A 10,942-nucleotide genomic window follows, 5' to 3' on the forward strand; every position below is an offset into this window, starting at 1 on the left:
ACGGAAGCGGAAAGGGATCTTGGAGTCCTAGTGGACTCCAAGATGAACATGAGTCGGCAGTGTGACGAAGCCATCAGAAAAGCTAATGGCACTTTATCATGCATCAGCAGATGCATGACGAACAGATCCAAGGAGGTGATACTTCCCCTCTATCGGGCCCTGGTCAGACCACAGTTGGAGTACTGCGTGCAGTTTTGGGCGCCACACTTCAAGAGGGATTTAAGGGCTTGCAGGCCAGGCCCTATGAGGAGAAGCTGGGACACCTGGACCTCTTCAGCCTCCGCAAGAGAAGGTTGAGAGGCGACCTTGTGGCTGCCTATAAGTTCATCACGGGGGCACAGAAGGGAATTGGTGAGGTTTTATTCACCAAGGCGCCCCCGGGGGTTACAAGAAATAATGTCCACAAGCTAGCAGAGAGCAGATTTAGACTGGACATTAGGAAGAACTTCTTCACAGTTAGAGTGGCCAAAGTCTGGAATGGGCTTCCAAGGGTGGTGGTGTTCTCCCCTACCCTGGGGGTCTTCAAGAGGAGGTTAGATAGGCATCTATGCTGGGGTCATTTGAACCCAGCACTCTTTCTTGCCTATGCAGGGGTTGGACTCGATCTATTGAGGTCCCTTCTGATGCTAACATCTATGAATCCTCGATGATCTATTGAGGTCCCTTCCAACCCTAGCATCTACGAATCTATGAAAACCATGAAGGATACTTAGAATATGTTCACAGATGACATCTTCAAGGAGCTGACCCACAAATAAATAAAACTCCATTTGTAGTCAAAGAATTTAAACTCATTTTCACCAGCAGAATTTCTGCCCCACAATATTATCACCTTAGGTTGAGATAGGCAACCCCTGGCATTTGTGCTAAAGTGTCGCACATGAAAGCATTTTGCTTGACACTCATGCCTTGGGGAAGGGGCTGGGGCTGCGCAACCACAATAAGGATCAGGCTCCTCATGGCTTCCCCACTGTCTGCCCCTGGCATGCCAACATCTTACAAGTCAAGGCTGCAGACATTTTTGGTGCACTGGTCAAAAACGTTGCTCACCCATGCCCTAGATCTTGTAAGTCTTAACATTACAAGCAGTTGCAAACTGAGACTATTCTCACATGAGTGCCTGAGACAGGCCTCTGTGATCAGAAGAGGAACAATTCCAGCTTCACGTGTGTGCACCAGTTGGAGTAAAAAGGGGGCATAGCCAAATAACACCTCACCACATAGGCGACTGGTAGGGGGGGCATATCCCCCCCCCCCGACAGGGTTGTCCCCACTGCCGATGCTGTCGGCGGCTTCTGCGGGTGCTTGCCAGCCCTGTCCCTGCTGCCGCCACCACTACCGGCTTCTGCAGGTGCCCCCCCAGACTCAAGAGGCACCAGTTGCCCTTGCCTCTCCGTGCTGCATGCTCTTGCTATTTCAAAGCAGTTACTTGGAGGGCACCCATCAAGTACTCTCATGATTGCACCCCTGAGCTCCCAGTCTGGGTCAATGTGTTTTAGTCCACATGCTTATGCATGCTCTCAACACCTGGGAAGGGTCCAGTCCAACATGTAGCATTCTACTGTAAAGGATCTTAGCATGGTGAGATCAGCAAATCAGCACCCACAGGGTCAGTGATCATTTATGCAGAGGTTCAAAGAAAGGCGGCTGGTAGGGGGCAGCGTCTTCCTGTTCACTCCCAAAAGCAAAAGGATAACTTGCGCTCCCCTTCCTCTCCCTCTACAAACTTCCTCCGCTTTCGGCCAGTGTCCTGAAAAGCCAGTCAGGTTCCAATCTAACCCCTCTGTTTTTCCCTTCTCCTACAATATTTTGAGGGATGTTGCTGCCAAGGATAGCTACTTCCATCGCTTTGCACAATGTGCTGCAGTTTCAGCAGAGGTTTCTGAGGCCAAAGCAAGTCAGGAGCATGCTGTCAGACCATAGCTGTGGCCTGGATACCATCTCATTCCTTGCCTTCTGCATGCACGCCTACACATGGCCCTTTCAATCATCCACTTTCTCCTGCATGTGGCACAGTGAACACTGAAGGGCATAGAGAGAGGGACCCCTGCACATTCACTGCACTAGGAAAAAGGCATGATAAAATCCAGACAAGGTTCTTTGGGTGAATCTGATATCTTTTATTAGACCAACTTAAATAGGTGGAAAACAATTTAAGTTGGTCTAATAAAAGATATCAGATTCACCCAAAGAACCTTGTCTGCCTATGTCCTTAGACCAACACGGCTACAACCTACACTCCTGTGACAAAATCCAGACAGAGATGCCCTAGCAGCCATTATTTCAAATTAACTGATTACATTTTTCAGTGCAGTACATGCTTTTTAGCCTTGACTTATGGATTCAAATACATTAACACTAACAGCACCGGCCAGGAAGAGTGAGAAGATAAGGGCAGAATCAGATTCTCAGACAAAAAGGCACCAGCCAAATAATCAATAGTCTAAGCCCTACCCTTCCAATAAATACGAGACCCTGGAAATGACATGCTTACAGATACTCAAGTTAGGAGGAAGCCCTTGCTTTGTAAACTCTTAATGAACAAAAAGCTAAACTAGATGCTACACTCATTCAGCCACATATCTGATTGCATGAAATAAGCATCACTTCTATTAGCTTGAGTAAGGATTTTCTTCCCTTCAGCTATCTCAATGCAGTCCATAAACAGGTCTGTGCCTAACACCAATGCAATCCATCATTACTATTTCTGGGAGAACAAAAAACTGAAGGTCAGGCTCTTTGCTGGTATAAGCTGATGTAAGTCTATTGAAATGACTGGAAATACTCATACCAACAGCTGCAGAGAATATCCAACTGGTCCTAATGGCTCACAATTGCTGTGAGGCAGAGATGGCTCTTGTAGCAGGGTAATTTGCTGCCCACTGACAGATTAGCATATATGAAGCTCAGCCATTAGCTGCTGCTTATTATTTATCAGCAGGTGAAAATGTCAGTCTTTAATCAACTTATTGATAGCTTCCTGCATGTTGCATAATTGGATGTTTCCAATTTTCCCTGGGGTGATGATGAAACAGAAGACCCTTGGGTAAGGCACAGAGATGTCTAAAGGGTTGCCACCAATTGCTGTGGCCACCAGATTACTTTAAAGCCATCTCCAGAAGAGTCATACGGATATGGACAGGCTCTAACTGACATTAGATCCATAAATAATTCTGCATAATGCACGGCCCAAGCCTTCAAAGAGTCTAGGGGGAAAAAGTGGAGGCTAGAGTATTGATGGATGTGTTTACAGCAGCTAAAAGAAGAGGAAGTGGTTTCCCTGGGATTTGTCTATGTCTCTTCAGAAAGAAATGGAAGAAGTCTTGATCACAGGTGACAAACAACAAAAGAGGTCATAGTCAAAAGACTGGCCATCAGCACAAATGAGTTAGTGGACAGTGAACAGATTGGCCTCCCAACAGCGACAGATGAATCCAAAACCTTAAGTGGTTATGTCTCTAATGTACTATTGACCAACAACATTTCTCCCTCTAAATGGATCTGTGCGCTCCGTTTGAGAATACCTACAGTGATGTCTTAAGATGGAAAGCAAATAAACCCATTCTCCACCAGACACACTACACAGCAGTTTGTCTTCCTAAAAAGAAGAGAGCCACAGCAGGGCTCATACGCCTGAATCAGCTGACAATCACCAGATCTCCAGATAGCTGTAATTTGCTGGGAATTTTTCATGCAAGAGTCAGCTTTGCACTGCAGGCACAGACCAGAATGGAAAATAAGCCTGAAATATTAATGATACATATCTGAGCTCAGGCAGAATAAGGACAAGGCTATAAGTAGAGAGACAGGAGCTTGCACAGGCTGAGAGAATCGTTCCCCTTTTGTCCAAAAGCAGGCTAAATGCAATTAAAATATCTATTTCAGAGGTGCTGATCTGATCGTCTGAGATGTGTGCTGAAAACTAAGGGTGTAAACCATTTCTGAAAACATGGACCTCAGTTGGTGTCACAAGTTGGATATTACCACACTGAAACAGCTTTGATGACCAGACTCTTGGTGCTCATGCCTGCCTGAGTTAGTCAGGGAACACAGTGCACCCACATTACACAGGACTGTAGCATTACTGAGGGCTGAACAGGCCCCAGCAAAAGTACAACTGGCTGCCATAAAACTTGCAGTTTGTGTCCAGCTCTTCACTGGGAAGGGAAGATAAATCCACCCGAGCCAAAAATCACAGCTTGTCACTTGTTTTATTCAACTAGGGCCATATCAGGCACCCAACGTTGCCCACATGTTTTGTATCAAGACAATGTCTTGTTTAATGACCAGAAACACAAGATGAGCACTCTAATTTGTATCAGTATGAATTTCTTTTGGCTTCTTTGGGTTTATATGCTTTTATATTTTACATAGTCCTCATTTATGTAGCCAGTTTCTTGTCTTAAAATTCATCCTGACATAAGGTTAGGGTGATTTATTTAATTACCACCCTACTTGGGAACACTGTAATCAGAGGAATAGTGCCTCCTCATTATTTATTTAAAATGTGCAAACCAGCATAGATTTCTGCAAGATATATTCCACCTTCTGGCCACAAGCACCCCAAGGGAAAGAAGGAAATACAGTTACATTTATATGCACCTTTTGCAGACCTCCCTCTCCAGGTAGGAATAATAGGCAGAATCTGTTGGACTTCAAAAAAAAAAAATTAGAAGTCAGCAAAAACCACTGGTTTACCCTCACTGTAAGACTACTCATGTAAAAGGTGTTACTCTAGGTAAGTAAACACTGCAGAGTCAGGCCAATTAAGGTTATGCTAACTGTTCTGTTAAGAAAACCAGAATGATAATGGTCCTGATAAAGAAAATGACCTCATTAGTTACTTACCTACCTTTAACCCAGATTGATTATCAAGTGTTTTACAAACTTTTTCAGTGCATTTGGCAAAATCTGAACCCCAAGTGCCAGGAGAGAGAAGCCATGGAAGCTTACTCTTGCTCAGGTCAGTTTGCCTCAGCTGAAAATCTGACCCAGGGTTTATCAAAAGTGAACAAATCTGGAGTATGATTCTGCAACAAAATAAGGGAATCTATGACGAACTAAATTTGTTGTCAAGTCAAGGGGCCCTAATTAGCGATATAGGCCCACGCTGCAAAATTTGGGCCAGGATCCAGGTTTGGATTTTGAACCTCTCCACGTTCAGAGACGTTCAGATTTCATGTTTTGGTTGGGCTGATACCCCTTCATATCACATTTAATGTTTTGGTGACCACAAGGGTAGGAGCAAATGGTTTACCCTGTATGCAACACTGAATCTCTGGGCAGTGGTACCTCAGAAGGATTAGGTGTTCAACCACCGCTAGAGAGAAAGATGCCACTCTTTGTAAACTATGAATCTGATCCAATACGACAGTCTTTTGACCCTCTGGAAAGAATGGAACAAAAAAACTAAACACATACATTTTGCATGTAGGTCATGAGAACTACAAATTACGTGGTCCTTATTTCCAAGAAGCAGCTGAAGAATTGTATACATTTCCTCTGCTCACCACAGGATGGAGTCATGAAACTACAGCTCTGATTTTTAATTTCTGCCCATGGTTTGAAGAAGCCAGTATAAATGCAGTTGATGTAGATGCAAACACAGCAAATACTGACCACAAGCTAAAAAACTTTTGCTGCTCTTGTTATACTACTGGTGAAGTAAAATCCTCCGTATACATTAGTGTTAGTGTTAAGAGCACATTTCACAATGTGTTTTAAAAGATATAAGGCCAATTCCCCAGCTGCTGTAAATCAACAAAGCTCCACTGACTTCAAGCAAAGAAAGCTGGGATGGGCAGTGGAGATATTCATCCCTACAGAAGTGAAGCACAGCTTCTTCCTGCTTAGATCCTTGGTCAGACCTCAGATTTCTTTATTTGAGTGTTATGCAAATCCTCCTATATACCAACTCTAAGCTCTGACAATGACTAGGCTTCCACTCCACATAAGAATGTAACCCAGCACCTATGCCACAACACAAAATTGACCAATCAACCAGGAAATAAACTGGTCACTTATATCCCTATCCTGTCACATCACTCTTCCTCACAAGTCCCCTCAGCTGGATGCCTTTTATACCTTGCCTCAAAGGTCAACCAATTCAGACAATGAGAGAGGCAAATTTCAGAGCCAAGGAGCTTCACAGGAAATGTAACACCTTAGCTCAGAGTCTAGTTCTGAATTGAGCCTTGTAATTGATTTCAGTATCCTAAAGAGCCGGATGCAAAGCTTAATGAAACCCATGAGCATCTCACTACCGGTTTTCAAAGGCTGTAAACTGGGCCTAAGACAAAGATGTGGGGAATGGGCTTGAACAGTTTAGCAGATTGCAGAATCTGCTCATTGCAGCAATATGATACAGAGAGAAAGAGGCTCTTCTCTCATGCAGGCGGGCCCCAAGTCACTAGAACATATGGTAGGCGATGCTCCGGTGAGATTTGACCATAACCCCTGTGCAGTGTTTTTTTTTTAAACAAAAATCCTTCTTATGAAGTAGAGACACGTCCAATAATTTGCTGCATGGATAACAAGGACTTGTATACCCATGGACAATCTACGATGAATGAAACCTGAAGCTTATGATGCCTAAACATACTCAGAGAAGATTGTAAGAACATTGTACACATGAAAAACATATTGGATCCATGCATTTAATATTGCATACATATCCAAAAGATATATGGGTGGATATTGCAGCCTATACTGTAGATGATTTGCAGTATCGCGTGTATATACATACGTCTACCAAAATCACATAGACTATTGTTTCCATTTGTAAAATTCACCTATACAGAAACAAAACAAAATACTGTATAAACATACAGACTAATGCATATATATCCAGAAGGTAGAGAAACTAAAGTACATATATACAGATGTACAACATAACACAATACTTTCCCTTTCAAAATGCTTGTCATTTGATTGCACTTTTGTCATCATTATTTCCTTCTCTTTGTTATCAAGCGCATTGATTTTATTCCTTAATTCCTCCTTTTAAAGCTATTTATTTTTCCGCCTTTATCATCTGCAGTTTGGTCACTTAGGCCTGATGCACATTTTGCATTTAGGCCTGTTCAATAATATGGCTTTAAAAATGATTTGCTTATCTTAAATTAGTGAGCAGCTGATTTCTCTAGGGAGGGAAAAAAATAAATCAGCAATCAGCAATAAACCTGCTCAGCAGCTCCAGGACATAGTTTAGTGTCACAGAGAGAGCAGAAAGCAATCAAGAGCTTCTTTGATTTTCCCTCTTTTTATGTTTTGGCCATCCACACTCTGGCTAGAAAAAAGTATTGACTGAACTTGGGTTATTTCTGAAATGACTGGAATTAAGTGCAATTTTTCATTCTGAAGATATTTTTCAATGAAAAATGGCCTCATCTCAGACAGAAAATGTTCTGTGGAATTTTTGTCTTTTAAAATTTTTCCAGCTTTTTAATAAAAAAAATATTTCTTTGATTTTCACCTATTTTTTCCAGCTTTTATCTCTCATTTCACCCATTTTCTCTCTCGATCTTTTTTTCCTGTTTAAATATTGAAAAAAATCAAAATTATGGAAAAAAAAGAGAAAAATGGGAAAACTATCCTTTCCCTAGATAATCAGTTCATTTGGAAAACTCAAACATTTTCTTCAATGAATAAATTTTGGCAAAGCATGACTATTTATATAAGATATATGTTGCAAAGATCTTAAAGTCCTGCTTGTTGCTCCTCCTGAACCAAACTGCAGATGATAAAGGCGGAAAAATAAATAGCTTTAAAAGGAGGAATTAAGGAATAAAATCAATGCGCTTGATAACAAAGAGAAGGAAATAATGATGACAAAAGTGCAATCAAATGACAAGCATTTTGAAAGGGAAAGTATTGTGTTATGTTGTACATCTGTATATATGTACTTTAGTTTCTCTACCTTCTGGATATATATGCATTAGTCTGTATGTTTATACAGTATTTTGTTTTGTTTCTGTATAGGTGAATTTTACAAATGGAAACAATAGTCTATGTGATTTTGGTAGACGTATGTATATACACGCGATACTGCAAATCATCTACAGTATAGGCTGCAATATCCACCCATATATCTTTTGGTACCAAAACTCATTTTTCTAACTGAGTTGGTGCTGACTTCATGACTGATGGGCACTAAATATAATCACACTTAAGTTATGGGCAGGACACCAAAACCAAAAGCTTTTATCTTCATTAACCATGATTAGATGTGGCATGTCTTTTATCAAGCTCCCCTCTCTGATATTCACTTTATTAAAAAGCCCATCATGCCAGACTGCATAATGTAATTGGCAAGGAAAGTTGGTAAATGTATATTGACTGCATTAGCAAGTGGGAGCATGGCATTTTTTTACAGGTCTTCTTTGGGAAGGATCTATTTACAATGTACAAAATGTGGGAGGTGAAATCTAGTTTGGAAGGTTATTTGCAAATGGCAGCAGCAAACAAGCCATTTTTAACAAAGGCTTTGTTCTAAAATTAAAGGCTCTTAGGAAATACGTCAGGATGAGATTTCAATCTGGTAAAGTATCTTCTTACCCCAGATGGTTTTCAAGTCCTTCGTGTGGCATCCTTTTGTCTACGAGAGATGGTGGATATTGCAGCCTATGACATAGATGATTTGCAGTGTCACAAGTGACTGAATAGTCCAATTTGAGATTTGCCTAATCTGTGGCAGTGGTTGCAAGTGTATAGTTGGGTGGTTTGGGAGCTGCTTGCTTCCTACGGACTCTTTTCTCTTCAAGCTGTTCGAGCCAATTCCTGTTGTGGACTTTGATGCCCTGGTAGAGACTATGATGCTACTTGTTCCTATCACCTGCCAAGGTTTCCCATTGGTCAGGATCAATTCTAAATGTCTTCATATCTTGCTTGCATGCGTTTGTGGCGAAGTTTGGGACATCCTGTTGTTCTTGTTCCCTCCAATAGTCTGCTGTACAGCATGTCCTTGGGTATATATCCATCTTCCAATCTGTTCCAATGGCCTAGCCCGCAAAGTTGTCACTGTTTGTGTAGGGCTGTCACACCTGGTAAATTTGTCCTTTGAAGAACCTCTGCACTGGTAACTTTATCATCTTGCAATATGATGTCGAGTATGCAGCATAAACAGTGCAGGTGGAAGCTGTTTAACCTTTTCTCTTGATGTGCATAAGTTGTCCATGTTTCCCCACCATACACGAGAGTGCTAAGTACGCAAGCCTTGTCCACAAGCATTTTGTTCTTATTGGCAAGCTTTGAGTTGTTCCAATGCTTTTTTAGTTAGTCTCCTGAAGGTGGTGACAGCCTTTCTGATGTGAACATTAAGTTCTTCATCCAGTGAGAGGTTGGTGGTCACTGTAGAACCTAGGTAGCTGAACTTTTGGACTACTTGTAGCTGGTTCTTATTAAGGGTGATTGATGGATCTTGTGCAACTCCCTGTCCTAGTACAACTGTTCTCTTTATGCTGATGGTGAGAGCAAATGCCTGGCAAACTCTTGAAAGGTAGTACATGAGTTCTTGTAGTAGATCTTCAATGTGGGCTGTAAGGACAACATCACTGGCAAACAGAAGCTCCCTGATAAGCACCTTTCTAACTTTAGTCTTTGCCTTAAGTTGTGACAGGTTGAAGAGTTTCCCATCCAATTTTGCATGGAGTACACTCCACCTTCCATGTCTTTAAACATGCAGTTGAGGAGTACCGAGAAGATTCCCAAGAGCACAGGGGCAAGAATGCATCCTTGCTTCACTCTACTTTTCATCTCAAAGTTGTTGTGTCCCTATGATGTTACAATGGGTCTTATATGAGGCAAGGTTGTCCTAAATTGAAAACAAGTTTAATTTAAATGACAAGTTTATTAAAACAAGTTTATTGAAATGATACAACTAATAGATACAACTCCAATTAGAACTGAAGCAGCATTAGCAGTTAAAAATGTTAGGTTTGTAGCTAGTCAAAACAGATGCTCATCACCCCATAATGTAGCGAACGCAACTTTACTGGTTGATCAGGCCACAAAGTCTTGTCCAGGTCTCCAGGGTCCCACATCTGATGTTGACACAGGATCTTGGATCAGTGACAGGATCTTTTCAGGCTTTCTTCAGGAGTACTCTGAAGGGTACACTCTCACTTCTCTTTATATACCATATAGCTTGCATTTCTTAATACATAAAAATAACTTAAGCCTTCCTCCCAATGCATCTTAATAATCTTGCTTTTGTTTGACAAATACGGTTAACTTTAATTGTAATTTTCTATTCTGAGGCAATCTTTTCATTCTTAGGTGGGGGTAGGTTTTAATCTGACTGTTCCTCTTTTGCCCAAGTTATATTTATTCAATTTAGTTAGCCAACTTCCTGATTTATTTCAAGCCAGGGACAGTATTTTTCCACCTGCTCCTTTCACTGGGTGCATGTCTCAAGCACAATTCAAGCTAAGCATGCAGCTTGAGCTAAGCACAAAGGTCAAACCAAGCCCTGAAGGCCTCTAGGTCCCAACGATGCGGCCCAAAGTGGACCCAGCAAACTAAACAGTTGCTGTCATGGAAGGTACATCTTAGACTTAACTATTGGGCATTCTATCTTTTCTAGGACTGCAAACAGACCTGCTCTACTGACAGTGTCATATGCTTTGGTTAGATCCACCAACACGATGTACAATGGTTGATTTTGCTTTCTGCACTTTTCTGGAAGTTGATGCAGGGAAAATATCACAGATTTCATAGATTTTTAGTATCGGAAGGGACCTCAGTAGATCAACAAGTCCAACCCCCGGCCCTGGGCAGGAAAGAGTGTGGTCAGGTGACCCCAGCTAGGTGCTTGTCTAGTCTCCTCTTAAAGACCTCCAAGGTAGGGGAGATCACCACCTCCCTTGGAAGCCCATGTCTATGGTTGATCTCCGAGCCCGAAATCCACACTGAGATTCAGGGTAGACACGACTTGCCAGCTGTT

Source organism: Alligator sinensis, unplaced genomic scaffold, assembly GCF_000455745.1.
Source record: "Alligator sinensis unplaced genomic scaffold, ASM45574v1 scaffold685_1, whole genome shotgun sequence".
Lineage (NCBI taxonomy): Eukaryota > Metazoa > Chordata > Crocodylia > Alligatoridae > Alligator > Alligator sinensis.